We start from the raw sequence: 25864 nt of genomic DNA, 5'->3' as shown, positions 1-25864 counted from the left end.
ATACATGCATCTCTCTACCTGAAACAAAGGCACTTGCAAATGAAAGGTAAATGAGAATTAATGCTGAAAATATACATAAAAGAGTGTGCATTATAGATTCCATAATGGGGAGTGAACATATAGATGAGTTTGGTTTCAACTTTTAACAAGTCCTTTTATGGGACTCCTGGAAGGATATGGAAAGAATTAGTAGTTTCAATTATTCTTCTACTCTTAGTAACATAATGAGCTAAATTTTTTTTCTTTTTTTGGCCGCACCTGCAGCATGTGGAAGTTCCTGGGGCAGGGATCGAATCTGAGCTGAAGCTGTGACCTACACCTCATTTGCAGCAACACCAGAACCTTAATCCACTGCACCGGACCAGGGATTGAACCCCTGCCACAGAAGAGACAATGGTGGATCCTTAACCCACTGTGCCACAGTAGGAATTCCCCAAATGAGCTATTTTTGATGAGGTTCTGAAAAAAGTAACTATGGCATTTGTGTACTAACAGGTGAATAAAAATCTGTAGAGGTTAGATAGACATTCTAAAATTTCCATGACATTTCTCAGACGTTTATGACTGTCATTTTGTGAGTGAATAATGGATTCATGAGGTAAACTTTCCTCTTTTCCTTTGGTTCCAATGAGACAGTCATCCTGCATTAATGCCTCATTTATTCTGTTAACTTCCTGTGTATTTTTGATCATTTGCAGTATTGTGCTTCCATTGTTTCGCTTTTTCGGTAACATTTCATTTGTTTTACACAGTTGTCTGAAACTTAGAGGGGAAAAAAAGAATCATGTACCAGTGAAACTATTAAATGTTAAAGACGACTGCAAAAACTGTTCAGGAAAGCCAGCCACTCTCTGTTTTTATCTTTCTCTTCTTTTGGTGAATTAAGTAGAACAATTCATGTAAAAGTCTGAGCATAGCCACAGCTACATAGTAGTCCTTCAAAGCATGCTGGTTGTGTATTTATCTAGTATTTTTATTACTACTATTCTGAAGTTCCACAATGTGACAAGGACTATACAATATCAGCCACACCAAGTATGACTGAGAAAGGACTGCAGTGTTTTGCAAAGTGTTGGATCAAGAAAAGAAATATCTTACACAATTATGTAATTTCCCTTTCAAGGTAATTAATTTGTAACATAATAGATCATTTTAAACATCTCAAGACAAACATAAAATGAAATACTGCTGGAAAAATATATTGGAAGAAGTAATAAACTCAGGGTTAGAGGACACACATTTAAGAATCTGTTTTACCTCACTGCCTTTTTAAAAAATTAATCTTTTGGAGTTGTTTGTTTTTTTGTTTTTTGTCTTTTTAGGGTCATGCCTGTGGCATATGGAAGTTCCCAGGCTAGGGGTCGAATCAGAGCTGCAGCTGCTAGCCTATGCCACAACCACAGCATGCGGGATCTGAGCCACTCCTGTGACCTACACTACAGCTCAGAACAACGCCGGATCCTTAACCCACGGAGTGATGCCAGGGATCAAACCCGCATCCTCATGGATACTAGTCAGGTTCGTTACTGATAAGCCATGATGGGAACTCCCTCTTTTGGAGCTTTTATTTTCCATATGAAAAACAGCCTTGATAGTGTTGGTATAAGAATAATAAGAAACAAACAAAAGCATAAAAATCTGAAAGCCTAGAGTGTTAGACAAACAAAAGACATTTTTATGTTCCCTTGATTCATTGTAGAGGGCTATTTTATGCAAGATATTTTCAATCAAATTACCTCAAACTGTACACTTCAACTAATTGGTTGGGTATGCTATGATATTTCGTTCTCAATTGTACCCCTATGGGACTTCCTGTCCAAGCCATAGTATTATGAATAAAACACAGGTGATTTAAAGTCAGAAAAATATGAATTTATAACCTACCTCCACGACTGGCCAGCCATACAAACTTGGGTAACTTTTCTGTGACTCATATCTCTCTTATACAAAATGGAAATACCACCCAGCCCACAGGGCTGCTGTAAGAAGTAATGCTTGTAACCCATAGAGAGTGGTGCGTGGCACAGTTCTTGGTACCCAGTGTGTGCTCAAGAATGGCAGTGCTCTTTGTTAGTGTTTTGCTCCCCCGCTTCCTCTTCCCCCTCTTCTCAATCATAAACCTAGAATTCCATGAGTAAATGTTTGACAAAACAGTGAAAAATCAGCAGAAAAAGCTTTAAGGTAAATTATAACTCAAAGGATAAGCATTGGAGGTCATTTTTAAAATAGAATCCAGTGAAAATTTATTCTCTGTAGAAGAGTGAGCAACCTTGAGACACTAATACTAAACTTACAAAACCCGTAATTGTATAAAAGATATTTACATTTATATGAATATATGTATATTCTTTACATATAGCCTTAGATATGGACTTGTGTAGTGTTTTCTGATAGGAAATAGCAAATACTTGCTATTTTTCCACATCAAGAAATTCTCCAGTTTTCTAAAAAAAACTGGGAGGCAGTGGAGCCAGTGAGGGAAGGAGAGTAAAGAGAGGAGGAGGAGAAAGAAGAACAATAACTAAAGTAGCATCAACGCCAGCATGAGACCCATTTTTAAAACTATCAATTTCTTTCTTTCTTTCTTTTTTTGCTTCTGTTAGGGCCGCACTCAGAGTATATGGCAGTTCTCAGGCTAGGGGTCGAATCGAATGTATCCATTTTGCTTGTTTCATTCTGTTTGTCAAAAAGGGATCAAGAGGCAGTATAAGAGACTTGTATTATGGAGAAATGGGGCTTTGACACCTGAAGACTGAGTATCATATGCACACGCATAAGTACATTCAAGTTCTCATTTGGGGAATTTAATAATCAACTAAAACTCCTTGAGCAGTTACTAGATAGTGTGAATTTTGTCCATCCTAATATTCAACACAGAAGTCAGTAGAATTTGAAATAGAGTCTTACGGATAAACTAACTGCTTTTACTACATTGCATCTGGAAACTCGCGCATAACCAATCTTTCTTGGAGGACGTCACCAAGAGGAAGTGACTGCTGACGGACCCACACGCTGGACTGAGGCATCTGAGGCTCCTCATCTTCTCCCCACCCTTGGGACTTGCATCTGGGAATGGACATGTTCCCACAGTGGGAGCTGATTTCAAGGATGCAGCCTTGAGAGAACAAAGAGTTGTTGAGAGCGTCTGGACACTGTACTTGACTGAACCCCCTCAGGTCCGCTATAGTCAATGTTTATGATTCTGGTGGATAGTGCGGAGACCTATTAGTCCTCTGGCCTCTCAAGACCTGCCTTGTAATTAAGTTCTCCTGCTTATTAAAACTGCCACTGACCAATCTGGAGTGATCTGCTTCGTTCTTCTGTCTCTTCTTGCCCGCCACACACAGGCGCCAATTTCAGATTTCACCAGGGAAGCCCCAAGGATTTCAAACCTACACTATCTGAGGTTTTATCATTAGGAATTACTTTATGCAAAGATGTAGTTTTTTCACCAACTCATTGTTTAAAAGGCCATTTATGGTAAAAAGCAAGGGATTAATTAATCAACAGATACTTTTGAGAACTTATGGACATGCAAGTACAAGAGGTAACTAAAAGCACTAACTAGGTAATAAAGCTTTGGAAACGATGTAGTTGTTGGTTTGTTTCTTTAAAAAAAAAAATCTTAAATGCCTTATGTCAAAATTAAACTACAGCAAAATCTAGAAAAGCAACTCTAAAGGTGCCTTTCTTTGAGAAATTAGGTAACAGCCAACATGAAAGTGGTCCTTGGAGAGCCAAGTACAGCTTCCCTGGAAGAGAGTATTCAGAGTGAAAGATGGTAAGAATTTGCCAAAGCAAAGAGTGAAGAGAAAAGAGTATAATGGCATAGGCTATGTATGGTGGTATGAGTGTTTATTTAACAGCTTATAATACTGAGCTCATTGAGATACCAGATAACCTGAAGATACGCTGGTATTCCTTTTACTCAGAAAACTAACATAATTGATTCTTTCTGAGGCACAGGACATATATGTAGACCTGTAAATCCATGGAAATAAAGGAGGTCAAATGAAGTGAGGTAACGGAGAGAGGCGGGTGTCCAATTATGGAGGCTTAGGCTATCATGCAAAGGCATAGGATTTGATCACGAGGGTCTAAGAGCCACTGAAGAGTCTAGACCACTGTTTAAATTTTAGAAAAACTGTACGGCGGCAGGCTGTCAGAGCAATTGTAATGGGCTGATATTTGAAGCAGGGATTCCAACACAGCTATTATTATATTTAATGTTTTACTAGAGGTCTGGCTGCCTACCAGTTCTTCATTTGTTCCTCCAGTTGGGCCTCATCTACACCACATCCGTGGGTGGATGCAGAAGCAACTTAGAGAGAACTTAGGATCATGGATCACAGTCTCTGAAGGCTCTGGCTTTGAGCCTTGATTCTATAGCTCACCACCTTCATGAAAGTGGTCAGTTATATAACCTTTTTTGGCCTCAGTTTTATCATCTGTAAAATGAAACAAATGAAAATATCTACCAGACTGGGTTAAGAATCAAATACGGAGTTCCCTGATGGCTCAGAGATTAGGGATCTGGGGTTGTTACTGCTGTGGCGCAGGTTCGATCCCTGGCCTGAGAACTTCCTCATGATGCAGGCCTAGGCAAAAATAAATAAATAAATACATTTTTGAAGAGAATAAAATGAATTAATAAGTTAAAGTGCTAAATAGAGTTTCCAGATAAAATCCAAAACATACAGTTAAAATTTAATTTTGATAAACAAACGCATTTTAATGTAATATGTCCCTGATATTGTACTAGTTGGTCCTAAATATTGCATGGAGCCTATTTAAATTTAAAAAAGTAAACTGTTCATTGTTTATCTGAAATTCAGATTGAACTAAAATTCTTGTACTTTCATTTGCTAAATTTACTCATAAGACTTCCTTGCAGGGAGTTCCTATTGTGGCTTAGCTGGTTAAGAACCCAACTAGTATCCATGAAGAAGTAGGTTCGATCCCTGGTCTTGCTCAGTGGGTTAAGGATCCGGTGTTGTCACGCAGATGAGCCTTGGATCTGGCGTTGATGTGGCTGTGGTGTAGGCCAGCAGCTGCAACTCTGATTCGACCCCTAGCCCAGGAACTTTCATATGCCAAAAGTGAGACTGTAAAAAGAAGAAAAAAAAAAAAAAAAAAAAAAAGACTTGCACACAACAAGCAATACATAGGTGTTAACTCTTATTAGAATCAGCTTCTTTTACTCATTTACAGTTATACCTCAGGTACCAATAGGCACTGGGACCAGAAATCTCTTTGTAGATTCTCCAGGATTTCTCCATTTATCAAGGTATATTGTCCAAATTCTTAGAAAATGGACACTATTTTTCTGATTCCTATGAATGCACTTGCATGTTATGACAGTCGAAATTGTTCTCTGGGGTTTCATAAAATAATTTCCCATATGCCCTTTTAGAGAATTTCTCCAGTTTTTCTGTATAGCTTCTATCAAGAAAAATATTCAATAGAGTTCACTATCTTTTAAATAATTATGCACTTAAGTAAATTAGCTCTCAGCCTGGAGTTATGAGAAAGTGTTTTCCTCTTGAATAACTACTATGCTCTCTTCTTCTGCACTTCTTTGTCAGTTTGTGAAGAAATGCAGAGTTAATCTTTGACTCTTTCTCCTATCCATTTTGCTCACTATCCTCTTCGAATTTTTCCTATTACCCTTATTGCACTCATTTTTTTTGTAGGTTTTGAGCTTATTACTGCAAAGATTCTCATATTGCTTGGAAAAAGAGCATATAAAATATATAAGACAATAAAACGATTCTCATATTGCTTGGAAAAAAGCATATAAAACAATTTATATATGTTTAAAAATCTGTATGAAACCCTAAAATTCTAAATTCATTCCTATGCCATTTCTGTGTGCCCCGACTAGTCAATTACAACAATCGAGGAGTTCCTGATATGGCACAGTGGGTTAGGAATCCAACTGCAGGAGCTTGGGTGGCCGGGGAGTAGGAGGTATAGGCTTGAGCCCAGGTTCAGTGCAGTGGGTTAAGGAGCCGGCCTTGCTGAAGCTGTGGTGTAGGTCACAGCTGTGGGTGGATTTGATCCTGGGCCCGGGAACATCCATATGCTGCAGATGCAGCTATAAAAAATTTTTTAACAACTGAAACCATAGTAAGGTGATGGAATGAAGAAAAAATAAAGGGAGTATCATCTTTTCTCTAGCTTTGATCCTATCTTGATAGTAAAAATTATTGTTAGAATTATACACATAAGGTTAGTTGGTCCATCAAATAGGAAGATTGTTCTTTGTGTCTTTTTAGTTTTATTATTTATTATTTTATTATTTATTGCTCTTTAAATTTTATTATTTATGATCTATCCAATGCGTCTCTTTTTAGTTTGACACATAGGGTGGGCAAATGAGAAAACGAAATGTGTCTTTCATTTGCATAGGTATCTTTCTCACCATCTGCTGCACACATGCTTCAAGATGGAGTGACAAATGATCTAATAAACTCATGCACACCAGACTGGCAGCTTTGGCAGCTTTCTTCCCCTATGGATGCACAATATGGTTTTGCAACTAAAGGCTGCAACAAAGGAACACTGCTTAATACACATGTTCCGACACACCTGGGAAATTTTTAGGCAATGTGGCACCAAGTCTGACTGAAGCTTCAGACTCTAGAAGTTTACGTAATACATCTTAAATCAAAGCATAGAGGTGCTACCTCTCCAGCATATTCCCTAGGTCTGCAGACTGACTCAGAAGACAGCTCTTTATACAGGTGCAAGAGAGAAACCCCAAAGCCCTTTTTTCTCCCTTGTCAAGGATGAGAATGAAATCTCGAGTCATTATTTAATTACTAAATATTAGCTCATAGCACATTAATAGTGGTATTTTATTATAAATAATAGTCATTACTTAATAATAAAGAATACTCAGAGAACAATGTTAGAATTAAGAAAACACAGTCATTACGGAAAGAAATCACAAAGCATCTCTTAATTTAAGGACAACATATTCCCTCATTTCTCTTAGAATGACGCACTGTAAAGCTTTAAAACCTTTGTTAACAACTTAATGAATATTAAAGAACACCCTGAAAACTTTCTTTTAAAGAAGTGATTTATTATTTAAAGCTGATTTTATTTTTCTTACTGTTGCCAAGCAAGCAACTTCACGGTGGTTAAATAAGAATGTTTTCATACTTTAGTGCTACAACATTAGTTCATCTATTATTAATACAACTCATAAATACTCTTACCATCAAAAATAGCCTCAAACAATCTTATCTGGGCAGACTCAGACTTCACTTCTTCCCCAAGGGTTTCTAGTTTCTGGGCTATAATTAGTTGTCATCTACTCTGACAGAGAAGATTCTACCAACTTCCCCCATGTCTCAATAATGTTCTTGACAGTTTTTATATCCTGAGGCAACCTAAACAGTTTACTAAGTGAGAGCCACTAGTAGAGACGGAAAGGCAGAATGGAGAAAGACTTGTTATTTTTAACTAAAAGTTAATTAGGTGTTTCTGGAGTATTCTTTTCCTGAAAGCATTCATATTTTGCCAAATGTGTGACACAGGTTATGTCACCCTGAATACAATTTTAGTGATTTTTTAACACTCCAAATCTGTATGAAAAAGGAAGTATTTCCTTGCTAATTAAGGGCCCACTCTTAAAAATGTATGCTGTTAAATGATCCTCTTACATTTAACACTTGTATATTCTGTCAAATATCACAGCTGTCATTTAATCCCTAAGACAGCTCATTGAGGTAGGAGATGGTCACTCGAAAATTTCAGTAGATTATACTCTTCCTAAATAAAAATACTTCACAGCTACAGTTAACATGGTGTTTAAAACTCTCTCAGGGGTGTATGAGCCTTTTTTCCACTGTACAAGAATGGGCAAATGTTTCCTGAAGAAAGGCTAACAATAATCATAACATAATGAGGCTGGGCTTCCCTGTCAGAGTGATGGCAAAGAGGGAAATTGTATTGTATTGCTTTTTGAAGATAGATCTTGGCTGTATCACACACAACTATGTTTCAACCTTCTTGGTTATACAAGGCATGCGGATGGAGAATTTTTTAATTTGAAGTCCCACTGTGTTTTAGGCACTGTGCTCTTATGTTTGAGATACGGCAGTGAATAATACTAGTCCCAGCTTTCAGGATTCATGTTTCTGGAGCTGAAGTCCATAAGCAGCTAAGTGAAGGGGAATTTACAGTATCGTATTATAAATACTGTGTTAATGAGTCCAGCATCCAGAAAAGGGGCATTCCATTCCATTCGGAGATGAGTTAAAAGTGAGCATTTAGTAAAATTTTCATAGAAGAAATGACATCTACACTGAGTCCTGAATTATAAGTAATACATCCTCAATGTGGAATTTGAAGGGAAAGTACAGGTTTGTCTTAAATTAATAATTCTCATCATAAGATGCTCTTTCTTTGATCTTTTCATTGTATTTATACATAATTCTAACTCTGGTTGTGCTCTCCACCTTTTCTACACTCCTCGGTCTACTCCTATTCTACGGGGCAGTGGAATGAATGGAGTGTTATTGCCAGAAGTGAAAAAAAAGGTCAGGTTTTTGGTGATCACAAGGAAACAGGCTGCTGCTTTGTGCTGATAAAACACACCAGTTAAGAATATGACCCAGGGCTGCTTCTGTTAGATCCATGGTTCCAGTGCATCCTTTATGTGTGACTTTGAGCAAATTAACCTCTTTGTCGAAGTCTCCTTATATGAAATATTGTCAAATCACAAAGTTGTCTAGAGTGTTGAGTAAGCTCTAAAATGTACTATATGTAAAAATATTCACTGTTAGTTCTAATGATGATGACGATGTTTAGTCAGCCTGTAAATCCAAGGTGAATATTTAAATGTGGTTGTCTCCATGGTAATATTCTAGACGAGGTTCTAATAAATTCAGTTAAATTGAGCTAAATTCCCCTTTAGATTGAGACAAGGCAGAATGCACTTTCCTCAACGGATTGCTCTGAGATAAACAGAGCAAACTCCCTACCTCAAGTTTTCTTTATCTATATAGAAATAAAATATATTTAGGATTTCCACTTCTGGCCATGACACAGTTACTCTATCAGACCATTGCGCCCTTTGTAAACAAATATGAAGAGGGACAAATTATATGAGGCAATTGTTTTCAAGTCATGGACAACAGAGGGCAAGCCTATTTTATGCGAAAGAAGAGAAATATTCTTACAAGTGAACTCTACATTCACCCTGACTTCCTGCCTAGAAGATTTTTTTAGATCACAGCATGGAGAGGAGGAGCCCAAGCCAAAAGCTGCAGTCTCAACGAATGAAGCAGGAGGAAATAAGAGTTCAGAGCTTCTGAGCTGGAATGGGTTTGCGAGGCAGGATAGTAGAAAGGAGAGCTGTACAGAGGAAAAAAACTCTCTCGCCAGAATGTTATTTCCTCTATCCCTTGGCGGAAGTCAGAGCTATGAATGCTTAGGGGAGCTTTTAAGACCTGTCAGAGAGCAGCTACCAGGGACTAATGACTGAATGAAGACACTAGAGGTTTCTCAGTGCTGAAAACTTTACAGTATGGCCTAACCAGAGTGGAGACGTTTGCTGAATACCCCAGGTGTGCAGTTGATGCTCCAGAAAAATCATGCTTTCAAAGTAGGATCACACACTACAACTAAGCAAAACATTGAAACAGAACCATCCAAACAAAGCCTGAAATTAAGGCTCATAATGATCAGTTTTCATTTAGTTGTCTGCCAGAATGGAACACAATTCTTTAAAGGAAGAAACACAATCCACACATTTTATAATATAGCGAACAGTCATAATTATTAGACATAAGAAATACAGAAATGAATTGCATCACCAAGAGAAATAGAAATACATATTCTTCCACCCTAAGAATAAAAGAGCTAATAGAAACAGACCCCAAAATGACAATGATGTTGTGATTTTCAGATAAGAACTTAAAAAAGATATAGGAATATGTCCAATGATCTGAAAGAAAAGAAGTACAATTGAGAATCTCATAAAAATATGGGAACTATAAATAAGAATTCTGATGAATTCTAAAAAATTCAAATACAAATTATACAATATGAGCATTTTTTTCATGTGCTTGTTGGCCATCTGTATATCTTCCTTGAAGAAATGTCTATTCAGGTCTTTTGCCCATTTTTTAATTGGATTTTTTGGCTTTTTTGCTGTTGAGTTGTGTAAGTTGCTTATATATTTTAGAGATTAAGCCCTTGTCAGTTGCATCATTTGAAAGTATTTTTTCCCATTCTGTAAGCTGTTTTTTTGTTTTCTTGTTGGTTTCCTTTGCTGTGTAAAACTTGTCAGTTTGACTAGGTCCCATTGGTTTATTTTTGCTTTTATTTCTGTTGCTTTGGGCCATGAGATACCACCTCACACCAGAGAATGTCCATCATTAGTAAGCCCACAAATAACAAATGCTGGAGGGGGTGTGGAGAAAAGGGAACCCTCCTGCACTGCTGGTGGGAACGTAAACTTGTACAACCACTATGGAGAACAGTATGGAGGTACCTTAGAAATCTATACACAGAACTACCATATGACCCAACAGTCCCACTCTTGGGCATATATCTGGACAAAACTCTACTTTAAAAAGACACACGCACCCACATGTTCATTGCAGCACTATTCCCAATAGCCAAGACATGGAAACAACCCAAATGTTCGACAGAGAATTGGTTTAGGAAGATGTGGTATATGTATATACAATGGAATACTACTCAGCCATAAAAAAGAACAAAATAATGCCATTTGCAGCAACATGGATGGAACTAGAGACTCTCATCCTGAGTGAAGTAAGTCAGAAAGAGAAAGACAAATACCATATGATATCACTTATATCTGGAACCTAATATACAGCACAAAGGAACCTTTCCACAGAAAAGAAAATCATAGACTTGGAGAATAGACTTGTGGTTGTCAAGGGGGAGGGGGACGGAGTGGGGTGGATTGGGAGCTTGGGGTTAATAGATGCAAACTATTGCCTTTGGAATGGATTAGCAATGAGATCCTGCTGTGTAGCACTGGGAACTCTGTCTAGTCACTTATGATGGAGCATGATAATGTGAGAAAAAAGAATGTATACATGTATGTGTAACTGGGTCACCATGTTGTACAGTAGAAAAAAAATTGTATTGGGAAAAAAACAGAAAACAAAATCAAGCAATATGATTTTTTAGATGCAAATTTCAGTTTTATCAACACTGTAAAAATAAGACATAAGGTTTTGAATGATGTCTTATAAAAAAGAAGTAAAACACACACAAAAAAAATAAATTACACGATATGAAAAAATTACAAGATAAACTTAAAAGTAGAATGAAGTAGAATGAATTTAGATTAATAGAAATTATTCAGATTGAGCTAATGGGGAAAAAAGGCAGGAAAATAAAAACAACAGAGACTCAGTAATGTGAGGGATCAAGTGTCACATACATGTAAATGGATTCTCCCAGAAAGAAAAGAGAGAAGGAGACATTTGAAGCAATATTGGCCTCCATATTTTCTCAATTGGGTGAAAAATGAGAATTCATGGATCCAAGAAGCCCAATACTCTAAAGGAAGACAGATATAAAGAACCACTCATAGATACACAGAGTCAAACCTCTAAAAACCTAGATATAGATTGAAAAGGATTAAAAGACACAACACGATAAAACAAAACTAAGTATGTTATCAATGCTAAAAATTTCAGCAGACTTATCAGAAACACTAAATGCAGGATGAAAATACATGAACATTTTATTATGCTTAAAAAATGTTGTCAACCTATAATTCCATATCTACAGAAATTATCCTTCATAAAAGGAGCTGAATTTGAAACAAAGAAATTTCAGATACGTAAAAGCTGATAAAATTATTTACCAGCAGATACTATCAAAAGAAATGGTGTAAGAATTACCTTCCTTATGCTAAAGGGAAATGGTACTAGATTGACATTCAGAAACTCAGATATAGGAATTCCTGATGGATCAATGGCTTAAGCACCCAGTGTTATCATTGTTGTAGCTCAAGTCTCTGTTATAGGGTGGGAACCCTGGCCCAGGGACTTCTGCATGTCTCAGGTGCAGCCAAAAAAAAAAAAAAAGAGTGAAAACAAGAAGAAACTGAGATATACATAAATAAATGGAAAGAATTGGAAATGGAAATCATAGGGATAAATAGAAAGATTATATTTGTTTTATTTTATTAGTACATTTAGATGACAACTGACTATACAAAGCAAAAATAATAACATTAATAAAATATGTGACAACAAAGGCACAAATATTTGGAGGAATAGATGGAATTATACTATTTTGTTTTGTTTTACATTTCATGTGAAGTAGTGCAATATTAAGTCTGAGTAGAATATAAGTTAAGAATATAATGTAATCTCTAAAACAAATTTGGCAAAATTATACTATCTGAATAACAACACATACTATAGTAATAAAGGAAATGCAGTTTTCATATAAGGATAAAATTACGAATAGAACTGAATAGAACTCAGAAGTAGACTTGCATATACATAATAAATTGATGTTTAACAAAGTTGTCAATGCAATGAAATGGGAAAAGGACAGTCGGAATAATCATATTTTAAACACCAAAACAAAGAAGCAGACAATAAAAACCCTTGATGTACTCCAGGTCATACAGAAAAAGCAATTTGCAACAGATGTAATAGCAAGTATTTTAAAGGTTCTGTATGAAAATAAAAGTAGTTGTTTTAGCAGCCTTGGGCTAGAAACACACTTTTTAGATAGAATACAAAAAGCTTTAATTGTAGGAAACCAACTCACCCCAGAGTATAGAAAATTGCCAGAACGTTTCATTCAGAGTTCCCTCATCACCAACCAGCCTGCTGTTCCACGAAGGAAAATAGAACAGCTTTCAGTCTCTTGTTTATGCTGTCACAGCAAGTAACTAAAGCCTTAGCTGTCACTTGTCTTGTTGTCCTGCTGCTTTAATGGCTACTCTGACACCTGACCACTGAGGTCTCTCCAGTTCAGTTGACCTCCTGACATACACTGGGGCCAGAGTCAAATAGTAATAATAAGTAGACCTCTAGATGATTGAGCCACTTCTTAAATTAAAATTCAACATTATCAATATGAAAACCTGAAATGAACAGCGTATCACAAATAAATCACTTATCTCCAAAATCAAATTTGGTAAATATTGATATAATACTTACTTGTTCCCTTTAGGGAATGGGGTGGGGATGGGTAACTGTGTGACAAGCAGTGAAGGCCTTTATTTTGTAGTGAATTTTTTTCTGATGTATAAAATAAATATACAAGGTCAAACATTAGCAAGTGTGTAGGATAGTACAGCTTGAGAAATATCACAAAGTGGACACACCATACAACTACCAAGCAGGCCAAGACACAGACCAGTAGTGCCACCCAAGAACCTCGGACCCTTTCCCTCTCTCCCAAGTACCATCTCTTCTCTCTTTCCAAAGTTAAAAATTGTGAAGACATTTAACATTATGGGTTAAGTTTTCCCGCCTTTTAACTGAATATAAACAAAATCATAAAGTATACATTCTTGTATTCTTTTTTTTTATTTTTTTATTTTTTGTCTTTTTAGGGCCACACCTGTGGCATATGGAGGTTTCCAGGCTAGGGTTCGAATCGGAGCTGTAGCCACTGGCCTAAACCACAGCCACAGCAATACCAGATCCCAGCCACATCTGCGACCTACACCACAGCTCGTGGCAACGGTAGATCATTAACCCACTGAGTGAGGCCAGGGATCGAAGGTGCGGCCTCATGGATACTAGTCTGATTCATTTCCACTAAGCCAGGACGGGAACTCTTATATTCTTACATTCTTTGCCTCTAAGCGTTGCTAGCACTCTCTACTTTTCTCTGCATTTATCCTCCTTTTCCACTATACATATCTTCCCAGATAGCCTTTTCATATTTGTGCGCTGAATTTTTAAAAATGAAGTAACTAAAACTTAACAGATCACTTGGACAATAGATTATAAACATCTGAGGGGGGGATGTATGAAGAGAAAGAGACAAAAATTCAGTTATAGAATTTTCATTTGATTCCTATTTATTCTCCACAGTTCTCTCATTATAGTTTGCAATTCCTAAACTTATTAAGCAGGTTAATTTAAACTGTGTAGCTATGGCTCCATTATCCGGATTTCCCATGGTCCTGTGTCTATTTTCTGTTTTTGTCTCTGATGGTCAGGACTTATCTTTTCATATACTTGATTATTATGAATTAAGTGCCAGGCATTGCAAATAAAAATGATAGTTATAATTTAAGATTCTGAATGAATTTGTATTCTCCCATACAGGATTTATTTTTGCTTCTGGAAAGCTGCTAGCAAGGGGAACCAACAATTCTGTGTAATCTTGACCTCACCAGGGAATGATAGGATTCAAGGATGAGTTCAGTCCTGCTAAGGACAAGTGGAATTCCATTTCACACTTACTCCTAGTACAATGGCCCATGAGAATCCCAGCTGAAGGTCTGAGTTGTTTCTAGACTCCTCTTCTTTGGGAGGCACTCAACTTTACTTTGTACCACTCTTCCCTTTGGCTTCCAAAGTCTACCAAATTCTTGTCTCAGTTCCTCGGTCTCTCAGACACCATTTTTAAAGTCTGCAAACTGCCTTAAAGGGAAAAGGTGTTCAATATCACTCATTATTAGAGAAATGCCAATCAAAACCACTATGAAGTACCATCTTACAGCAGCCAGAATGGCCATCATCAAACGTCCACAAACAATACAGTGCTGGAGAGGGTATGGAAGAAAAGGAACCCTATTACACTGTTGGTGGGAATGTAAATTGGTGCAACCACTGTGGAAAACAGTATAGAGATTACTCAGAAAACTAAAAATAGAATTACCATTTGATCCATTAACCCCACTCCTGGGCATCTATCCAGAGAAAACCATGACTCAAAAAGACACATGTATTCCAATGTTCATTGCAGCACCATATACAATAGCTAAGACATGGAAACAACCTAAATGTCCATTGACAGAGGAGTGGATAAAGAAGATGTGGTACATATACACAATGGAATATCACTCAGCCATTAAAAGGAAAGAAATAATGGCATTTTCAACAACATGGATGGACCTAGAAATTATTCATGCTAAGTGAAGTCAGTCAGACAATAACATACCAACATCAAATTCTATCACTTAAACACATGGAATCTAAAAAAAAGGACACAATGAACTTCCTTGCAGAACAGATATTGACTCACAGACTCTGAAAAACTTATGGTTTCCAAATGAGACAAGATGGGGGTGGAAGGGATGCACTGAGGGTTTGGGATGGAAATGCTATAAAATTTGGTTGTGATAATTGTTGTACACCTATAAATGTAATAAAATTCATTGAGTAATTTAAAAAAGGGAAAACACAGACATAATGAGAAAAAAAGCCAAGTGCAGCCTTTAGAATGTAACAGTATCTGCAAATAAAAATTCATAAGAGAGACAAAATTATAGACTAGACATGGCAGAAGAAACAATCCAAAAACAACAAAAAAAATCCTTCAAAAATGTGTTCCTGTGCCTTTGATCTTATTTCATTCTGTTTTCACAGTGTCCAGTGACATCTAGATGATAAAGGTACCTAACTTGGGTCCCCTGTGTGACAATGACAGGGATCACAATACCTACTGAAGGAAGACAAACATGTGGTTCAAGAGAAGTAAGTACTTTTGATTTTCAAGTCACTGACATTAGCGAGTTTTTTTTTTTTACTGCAAGTTTTTTGATAACCTTTTGATTAATGAAGATGCTTTAATATTGGAAAATCTATTAATGTAATTTAGCTAATGTCCTATCAGATGGAAAGGCAATAGAACGATTGTATCACAATATAAAATAGTATATGGTAGCTTTCATCACACATTCATTGTGAAAAATCTTAGTAAAGCAGGAATAGGAGGAAGCTGTTTACAATTTTGAATGTTCCTAGTAAAGTCTCTTAATAAACATTCATTTTGGAAAATTTTTAACTTTTCAGAAAAATTATTAAGATAGTTCAGAGAGTAGCACCCAGTCTCCTAGAATAACAATACCTTACATCAGTATGGTACATTTGTTTAATTAATGAACCAATACTGATATATTATTGTAATGGTTAATTTTATGTGTCAACCTGATTGGGCTAAGAGAGGCCTAAAGAGCTGCTTATTTTCAGGTGTGTCTATGAAGGTGACGCTGAAAGAGATTAGCACTTGAATCAGTAGATGGAATGAAAAATAATCACCCTCCTCAGAGCAAGTGGGTATGATCCAATCTGTTGAGGGCCTGAACAGAACAGAAAAATGGAAGAAGGGCAAATTCGCTCTGAGTTCAGACATCAATCTTTGCTTGCCCTCAGAAAAGGAAATTGGTGCTCCTGGTTCGCTGGCTTTCCTACTCAGATTGGTATTTGCACCATCAGCTTCCTTCCACCCTATTTCTCAGCCCTTTCTTCTCAAACTGAGTTACACCACTGGCTTTTGGTTCTCCAGCTTGCAGAGCACAGATCGTGTGACCTCTCAGCTCCATAAACTTATCTGTTGGTTCCTATAATATATCTGTGTGTGTGTGTGTGTGTGTATCAAATATATATACTTGATTGATGCTGTTTCATAAACTAAAGTCCATTCTTAGTTCAAATTTCCTTACTGGTTACCTAATGACTTCTTCTATTCCAGGATCCCATTCCAAATCTATATTACATTTAAACATCCCATTTTCTTAAGCTCCTCTTGACCGTGGCGTTTTCTTAGATTTTCTTTGATTTTGGTAGCCCTGACAATTTTGAAGAGTGTTGAGGAGATGTTTTGCAGAGTATTCCTTTTTTGGAATCTGGTTCATGTTTTTCTCACAAGAGGCCAAAGTTTATGGTTTTCTCATAATAGGCTAAGGTTTATGTTTTTGAGGTGAAGACCATTGTCACAAAGTCCTATTTCCATAACATATACCAAGAGTACATCCGGAGTTCCCGTCATGGCTCAGCAGAAACGAATCACACTAGAAACCATGAGGTTGCCAGTTTGATCCCTGGCCTTGCTCAGTGGGTTAAGGATCTGGCGTTGCCGTGAGCTATGGTATGGTTCACAGACATGGCTTGGATCCATTGCTGTGGCTGTGGCGTAGGCCAGCAGCTGTAGCTCTGATTAGACTCCCAGCCTGGGAACCTCCACATGCCACTACTGCAGCCCTAAAAAAAAAAAAAAAAAAAAAAAGGACTACATTCTACATTCTACCAACATCACATCATGGATGATGCTATGATGCTAACCTTGATTTCTGAGGAAGTGTTTGTCAGTTTTCTCCTTAGTAATGTTACTTTATTCCCCCATATTGCATTCTTTGGAAAAAAGGACAGTAGAATAGCCTACACTCAAGGAGTGAGCATTATGTTCCTCCTTCTTCAGGGCAGAACATTTTACATAATTATTGGCTATCTTTTCTGCATGGGACATTTGTCTCTTCTCTCCCATTCATTTACTTATTTAATTATTTGTTTACATCAGTATGAATTCATACATATTTATTTTATACTTTGGGTTATGATCCAATACTTTATTTTATTGTTCCAATTGCTTCATAGTTGACCTTTTGAAGCTTTTTCCAGTTGACTCCTGTATTCTCATCATTGTGGGGCTTGAAGATTTTTTAATATTTTCCTCCTTTCTGGCACTAAAAGATAGTCCATGCTCATCTTATATATTTCAGTGTCCTAATCCTTGAATCAGCCATTACTTCAAAGAATCTTGGTTCCATTTATTGTAGAATGGTGTTAAAAACCCAAATCTGGAAACTAGATGTGCCTATTCCTGCTGGGGTATAATTGATTCTAGGTCATATCAGATGAAAAAGTAAGAAAATTCATATTTTTTAAAAATTTTTAATGATGAAATATTTGATGAGTTCCCATCAAAGTCATGAATCATGCATGGCGCCCACAGTCATTATTTCATTTCAACATTGCACAAAAGATCCTAGCCAATGCAACGAGGCAAGGAAAAAATTTAAATATCTAAAATTAAATATCTAATAAAATTGAAGATATACATACTCTTAAGCTAGGAGTTGTACTCCTAAAGAAAACCCCCATCCTATGTGCAGAAGGATATGCATAAGATTGTTAATAATAGCATTGCTCAGAGCCCTAAAAACTGAAATAGTTAATTACATTTTTAGGTATAATGAATACATTGTGGAATGTCATCTATGTCTCATTTTTTTCTACTGCTAGTTCACATGAATGAACTAGAGATATATACACTCATTTTATAAATATATATATGAATGAAAAATAATGTGTTCAGTGAAAATAGAAAATGGCTGAATTATGAAAGAACATTACACTTATATAGTCTGAACACATTATAAAACCATAGCATATTATATTTATATAGATATATGCATATGCAATAAAAACATTTAAATATAGATAAGAATGAATAGTCTTTATGGTGAAAAAAAGGAGAGAATTGATGTTTAAACAGTACCTAAAGTATTCCTTCCAAGGTCATCATTGGCTTCTACATGTCCAACTTTCAGTTGACCAATGTTCAGTCATGATCTTATGTGACATAGCATCATTTACTAAAGTTAATAACAGCTTCATCCCAAAAATATCCTATCCTTGGCTTCTGGACACCACATTCTCTGATTTTTTTTTTTTCTTCCTTCGATACTGGTCATACTTTGTCTCTCCTGTTAATCCCAATTTTTACAAAATTCTTAAATTTGGAACACCCTGGAGATCATTTTTTGAATCTTTCAGTATCCTTTTCTTCTGTCAGTGATCTCTCCTTGCTCAAAATCTCAATCATCACCTATGTAATGATGACTCCCAAATTTATATCTCTTGTCCAGACGCCTCCATCAAACTCCACAAAACTATGTATAACTGTGTACTTGATATCTTTAAGTACACCTCTGACTGGACTGTCTCAAAATGTGGATTTTTCCCCTAAACCTGCTCCACTCATACACCTTCTTCCTATCGCTGGACTCTATCATTGTAGTCTATCAAAAAAAACCAGCAACAACAAGAAAACAAAACTTGATTCATCTTTGACACATTTCATTCATATCCCACTCCTAATATGTCAAAAGCCTGACTTGACTTCAAGATTTACCTAGAACCTGACGATAGCCTACCACCTCCCCTACTCCCAAGCCTTCTCTAAGGCACTATGACCACTCAGCCAGATTACTTGGTAATCTCTATCCCTGCTTCCATTCTTCTCCCCAGAGAGACACCTGAAAGCACAGAAACCAAAGTGATTCTTTCAATATGTCATCACTATCAAGTCATGGCTCTGCTAAAACCCTCCAGTGGCACCTCATTTATTCAGAGTAAAGCCATGGATTCCTAATGAGTCAACATGCTCTGCTCTGCACAACCAAGGTCAGTCAAAACTCTGACCTCATCACAAGCACCATCTTCATTTTGTCACACTATCTTCCTTGCCATTTCTCAAATATACCAGGTATACTCCTGTCTCAAGGCATTAGCACTGTTTTTTTTACCCCTCTGCTTAAAACACTGTTCCCAAATGTCACCTTCCCCTTTATTCTTAGCCCGATTTATTAAAACTTTTAAAAAAGAACCTTTCCCATGAGATTCCCAGCCTACATATCATGCTTTCTTTTTCCCAGGCATGCCTCATTTTTTACCATACTATACAATGAACTTATTTATATGTTCAATTTCTTTTTCTTCCCATTACTAAGTACACTCAGTACTTATTTGTACTTATCAGTAACTAAGATTCATGATCCTTCTTAGTTCTTATTCCTACATGCAATCTACCATATGGTGTTCGGCACACACCAGGGAATCAATAAGGTGGACTGGATTAATTAATTAATTAATTAATCTTTAGAAATGCAATACATTGACCTGGAGCTCTGCATTATAATAACAGAAAAAATTGCATCCTCATCAAATTTTTGTTATTGTATTTTAACTATTTATTTAAAACAAATATTATAATAAAGAAGCCCATTGTGTTAGTAATAATGGTCATGGCTGAAAGTATTGTTATTTCTGAAAGTTCTCTCATTTGCAAAATAATAAAAAAGTTATAAGACATAATTATATCATTCCAAAGTAATAAAACACAGGGATAAAAAGAATACATTTTTAGGCCATATTTTTTATTTGTTAAAATATATACTAGCAAACTGATATGACCTTCAAAATGCTAAAAAAGAAAATAAGTTAGCTCTAAAGTTCATTTGAGGAGTAACAGGGCTGGCTTCTAAAAAGTCATCTGTATTATGAGAAGAGCAATTGGAAATACCGCCGCAAAGAAGTCTCAGGGGATTCTTCCACCAGAGATAGCTGAAACAACCCAGTTGCGCTGGGGATTGGACATGACTAGTTCAAAGTCAGTGAACTGTGGGTGGCATGCTGAGAATAGAGGCTTTTTTTGAGAGAGAGAAGGTTATAAAAGTTATTCCAAAGAGAGATGTACCTGTCATTGATTTCTTATACTCTAGTACAACAGAAATGAAAGAGTACCATTTCTCTCTGGAAGATTAAAAACAGGCATTTTCAAGCTGTCCCCTTTACCATTTCTATAAACCTTTGTGAGCAACTATAATTGTTATTGTGTTGTTCTTGTTAAAGGGTATTCAAAGGAAAAATAATTTTTAATTAAGACAAGCAATGCTACAGTTATCTTTTGTTTTTCCCTTTTGTTGAGGATAAGATCTTAACACCAAAAGACAAGATCTGGAAGTCATTTTACTTAAACTTTAAATTTAAACAAACAAACCAGTCTATCTCTTTTGTCCAAAACTAATAGCGTTATGGTATCGCATAATTTTTAGGAGTAGATGGAGTCCAGGTAGGCTGTGAAATTATAAGGGCTCATATAAAATCAAACAACACTATCAATTCCAATTGGAATTCATGTGACTGTGTTTATTATTTACAAATGTAACCATTTACCTAGCTATAAAGATATCCCTCTTTTAAAATCACAATCAAGAACAAAATATCTTGATTTAGCATATCCATTGAAACTCCTATAACACTTTTAAACATTTTTCAAGGTTGATTGTAAGATAAATTAACTAGTTCTTAGAAATGTTGAATGAAAAATTGGTATTCTTTGATTCTGTGTAATTTGATCTTAAATCTTTTTTTTTTTTTCTTTTTGTCTTTTGTCTTTTGTTGTTGTTGTTGTTGTTGTTGTTGCTATTTCTTGGGCCGCTCCCGCGGCATATGGAGGTTCCCAGGCTAGGGGTCTAATCGGAGCTGTAGCCACCGGCCTACACCAGAGCCACAGCAACGCGGGATCCGAGCTGCGTCTGCAACCTACACCACAGCTCACGGCAACGCCGGATGGTTAACCCACTGAGGAAGGGCAGGGACCGAACCCGCAACCTCATGGTTCCTAGTCGGATTCGTTAACCACTGCGCTACGACGGGAACTCCCTGATTTTAAATCTTACTTATGAATGGAGAGGAGGAAATCTATGTTTGTTGCAGGATACAAAATTAATACACAGAAACCAACTGCATTTCTATATACTAAAAATGAAAGATCAGAAAGAGAAATCAGAGAAACCATCCTATTTACCATTGCATCAAAAAGAATAAAATACCCTAGGAACAAACCGACCTAAAGAGACAAAAGAGCTGTGAAAACTATAAGAAGCTGATGAAAGAAATCAAAGATGACACAAACAGATGGAAAGATTCACTACGCTCTTGGATTGGAAGAATCAACATTATCGAAATGATTATACTACCCAAGGCAATCAACAGATTCAATACAATCCTATCCAATTTTTAAAGACAGTCTTCACAGAACTAGAACAAAACTGTGGAAGTCAGGTACAACCAGGACAAGTCCCCAAAGCCAAAGACAAATTATTGCATCTTGCATCTCTTCTCAAAAGTAAAACAAAACACAACTCCCACCAGCTTTCAGTGGGGCTCAGAGTAGGAAAAGGCTCTGTGATTAAGACTATGATGCAAGTATTATAGGTCATAGTATTGCAGATCAGAGTCCAAAATCAAACATAGAAAAAGGTATCCGATTTTTGGTTATCAGAGGTGTGGGTGTGGGAGAAAGAATTGGATGAAGGCAGTCAACTCCAGTTATAAGATAAATAAGTACTAGAGATGCAATGTACCACATGATAATATAATTAACACTGCTGTATGTTATCTACAAAAGTTAACAGTTCTCATTACAAGGAAAATTATCTTTTTTTTTCTTTTTTGGCCACACCCACAGCATATGGCAGCCAGGGACCAAATCCAAGCCACTGCTGTGATAGGCACCACAGCCAAGGCAACACTGGATCCTTAACCCACTGCACCACAGTGGTAACTTCACAAGGAAAATTATCTTTTCCATTTTTAAATTTTTAACTATATGACATGATAGCTATTCATTAAACCTATTTTGATGATCATTTCGTGAGGTATGCTAGTCAAATCATTATACTGTAAACCTTAAACTTATATAGAGTGTTAGGTCAATGGTATCTCAATAAAACTGGAAGGAAAAAAACCGTTGTGCAAATAGCCTTGCCACTTTTGTCATTAAATATAATAAAACTAGCATGTCATAAAAAAGATGCTGTGCAGAAGTTGTGACAAGACCAAGTGAGAGAATCAGAATGAATACTCCCCAAATTTTGGAGCAAGACTATGCTATCTGCATTAGATAATTATATTTCTCTTAAAAAGCAACTTTTGTTATATTACTAGGTCCAGTAGAGATAGAACACATAAGACACTGAATGGCCATGGAACTGGAATTGCTCATCAGAATCACTACAATCTGATAGACCCACTATAGTGAGTAGAACAACGTCCCTCTACCCAAAGATGTTCATGCTCTAATTCCGGAACCTATAAAATACGTTACCTTCCACGAATAAGGGAATTCATACATATGGTTAAGATTATGGAACTTGAGATGGTGTGATCATCTAGGATTATCCAATGGGCCAAGACTAATCCCATGAGTCTTAAAAGGAGAACTTTTCCAGACTATGGCCAGAAAGACATGTGATGATGGAAAAATAATAGTCAATGAGATGCACCACTGTTATCAACTCCCCCAAGCAGGTCCCTGAAGAGGGTCCTTCTGCCTGATATCACTTGTACCAAGAGAACAGGATGGAATTCGGTTCAGAAGCAAAGGGAAGCTTTATTCTCTGACTGAAGAATGGAGAGGTGTGAGCTACTGGTCAAGAGGACACACAGTCCTGGACAGATTCTGGACATGGGCAGGGCTGCTTTATTAGGTATCTTGTCTGCAGGGCGGAGGAAGACGGTAGAGTTTTTGAGAGGCAGGTGCAGCTGTGCCGCCCGCACTCCAGATTCAGCGCTGATGTTTCTGTACCTGGACCACAGGCCACAGCCATTTTGCACTTAGAACTCTAGTCTGAAGTGCTGAGTGTAAGGTCTCTTTGTATAGCACCCTATGAGCAAGTGAAACCGATAAAGCACAAAGGAAATTTAAAACAAAATTTTAAAAGGTTTGGCTTTCTTTTATCACCCAGGTTTGATTTTCATTCTCCAGGGAATTGTTAATGGCCTTTGCTGGTGACACCACTGCTGCATGAAGATGGAGAAAGGAGGTCAGGAGTCAAATGCATACATCCTCTAGAAACTGGAAGAGGTAGAAAAACAGATTATCTTCTAGAGCCTCCAAACAGGAATGCAGCTTTGCTGACACCTTGATTTTAGCTCAGTGCGACCCTTGTCAGCCTTCTGACCTATCAAACTGGAAGATAACAGATTTGTGTTGCTTTATGCCACTATGTTTGTCATAATTTGTTATGACAGCAATGAAAAATAAATACAGATTTTGGTACCAGGAGTGGAGTGTTACTGTAACAAATGCCTAAAAACGTGAAAGTGGCTTAGAATTGGGGGTAAGCAGAAGCAGAAGAATTTTTAGCAGTGTGACTGAAAAAGCCTAGATTTCCCTGAACACACTGTTAGCAGAAATATGGATACTAACCATTCTGCCAACGAAGCATCAGGTGGAAAGAAGCAAAGAGGTCAAAGAAACATTAATCTCCTTGGAGAAAAGCTGGATTGGGAACAGACTGTTAGTGAACAACAAAAAGTTATCAATTTACACATCTGAGATTTGGAAAAAAAAAAAAAAAAGAAAAGCTGGATAATTCCAAGTTTGGCAAGAATATTGGAATCTAGGAGAGGAGGGCCTGGAAAGCACTGCAGCCATGCTTGGTCAAAATAAGCTAAAGTAATCAAGTAAGCATAGATTCAAATATGTCATGGCTGAGATTTAAAATTTTTCTGTATTATTTATACAAGTTTATACATGCATATCTATAAGCCCAGGAAAAATCTCATGTGGGAATAAGTTAGGAAAAAATGATGGTAGCCCATTGTAGAATGCTATTAAAGATCTATACACATGATAACATGAGTTTCTCTTAAAAACATTTTGCTAGCTGGAAAAAAAGTTAGGTGTGGAGCACAATTATATAAAGGCAAATTCAATTTATTTACATACTAAATAATAGGACAAGTTTTATACTAACATAGAAATAAAAATATAGCCATTTTTTTTCATGAGTAAGAGAATCAGAGGAAAAAAGTAGATAGAACATTTAATCAGTGAATAAACAGAATGTAAGTACCAAAGACATCGGTGTAACAGGAACAGAAAAGCATGATTAGCTCAATTCTTTGCACATAGGATGAAAGTTAGTGTATAATAATAATATGTATAACTAAAATTTGAAACATATTTTAGCCTGTATATGTGTCTCATATTGAGTTAAATTATAGGATAAAAATAAATGAATGATTTAAGGCGAAAATATATTCAAAAAGAAATATACGCAAAAGCCTAATTTGTATAACAATAGGTTTATTCATTTATACCACTCAGCTGCATTAAATATCCTAAATATATCTGTTCATTAATACTGCAGTCTCACTTATTAAAAAATGTAATAATTTATTTAAAATTATATTGCCTCAAAGGTTTTTAAGGATTAAGAGAATTAATATATGTACATTACTTATAAATGTATCTGGCATATGAAAACACCATTTTATTGCCCTAAAGTAAAGCAAAGTGAACTCTAAAAAACAAAGTCTAAAATACATATTTTTAAAAAGCAAACTATTTATATACTATTTTTATTGCCAAAAATTACTCATGTTTTAAGGTCCACAAGCATACCTAGTACTTGATTTAATTCTATTATCTTTTTTCAAAAATGGCTTTTTGCTTTGTAATAACTATTCCTTGGATTGCATATGTAGCTTCTTTCTACAAAGCAATTTTTTTTTTTTTTTTTTTTGCTTTTTAGGGCCACACCTGTGGCATATGGAAGTTCCCAGGCTAGGGGTCGAACTGGAGCTACCAGCCTACGACTCAGACACTGCAACGCAGGATCCGAGCTGTATCTGCAACCCACACCACAGTTCAAGACAATGCCGGATCCTTAACCCACAGAGCAAGGCCAAGGATTGAACCTGCATCCTCATGGATAATAGTCAGATTCGTTTCTGCTGCATCACAACAGGAACTCCCTACAAAACAATCTTTAATAACCATCAGTACTAAACTGAGAATGATTCTCTCTCATACCTAGGCATGACATCCATACCCCAAGTTTAACAATAAACTCCAGGTCCTTGGTTCCTACCCTGAAGTATGAGTTTCCATGTGAGTAATGTAACCACATAATTTGTCATTTAAACTGGGATGGTTGTGAAAATTGATAACTGTACCAAGAAAGAGTCCAGTACTGGGGTCCGAGCTAATACAGGTATAAAGACAATACAATCTCTCCTAGAGTAACCCTAACTTTTTATTAATATTAACTTCCTATAAACTAAGCCCAAAGAAACTTGAGCATAAATCC

General features: G+C 36.5%; 1 long non-coding RNA gene across 6 annotated transcripts in view; it reads right to left on the bottom strand.

Moving 5' to 3' along the window:
- Positions 1 to 25864, bottom strand: part of LOC110262070 (uncharacterized) — a 1266882-nt gene that overhangs the window by 565343 nt on the left and 675675 nt on the right. For 2 of the 6 annotated variants that reach the window (XR_014813695.1, XR_014813705.1), the window contains one exon: positions 19192 to 19237. The exons of 3 other annotated variants lie outside the window; for them this stretch is intronic. This is a non-coding gene — a long non-coding RNA (uncharacterized LOC110262070). Of the gene's footprint in view, positions 1 to 12783; positions 12873 to 19191; positions 19238 to 25864 lie in introns of those variants that run through there. One more of the 6 variants, XR_014813698.1, reaches the window with a different exon arrangement.

The sequence above is a fragment of the Sus scrofa genome, chromosome 8, assembly GCF_054392235.1.
Source record: "Sus scrofa isolate SSC_HxYL_T2T_F1_AM1 chromosome 8, Sscrofa_HxYL_maternal_Yorkshire_Landrace_v2.0, whole genome shotgun sequence".
In the NCBI taxonomy this organism is placed as follows: Eukaryota; Metazoa; Chordata; class Mammalia; order Artiodactyla; family Suidae; genus Sus; species Sus scrofa.
This window is presented reverse-complemented; position numbering and strand designations above follow the sequence as displayed.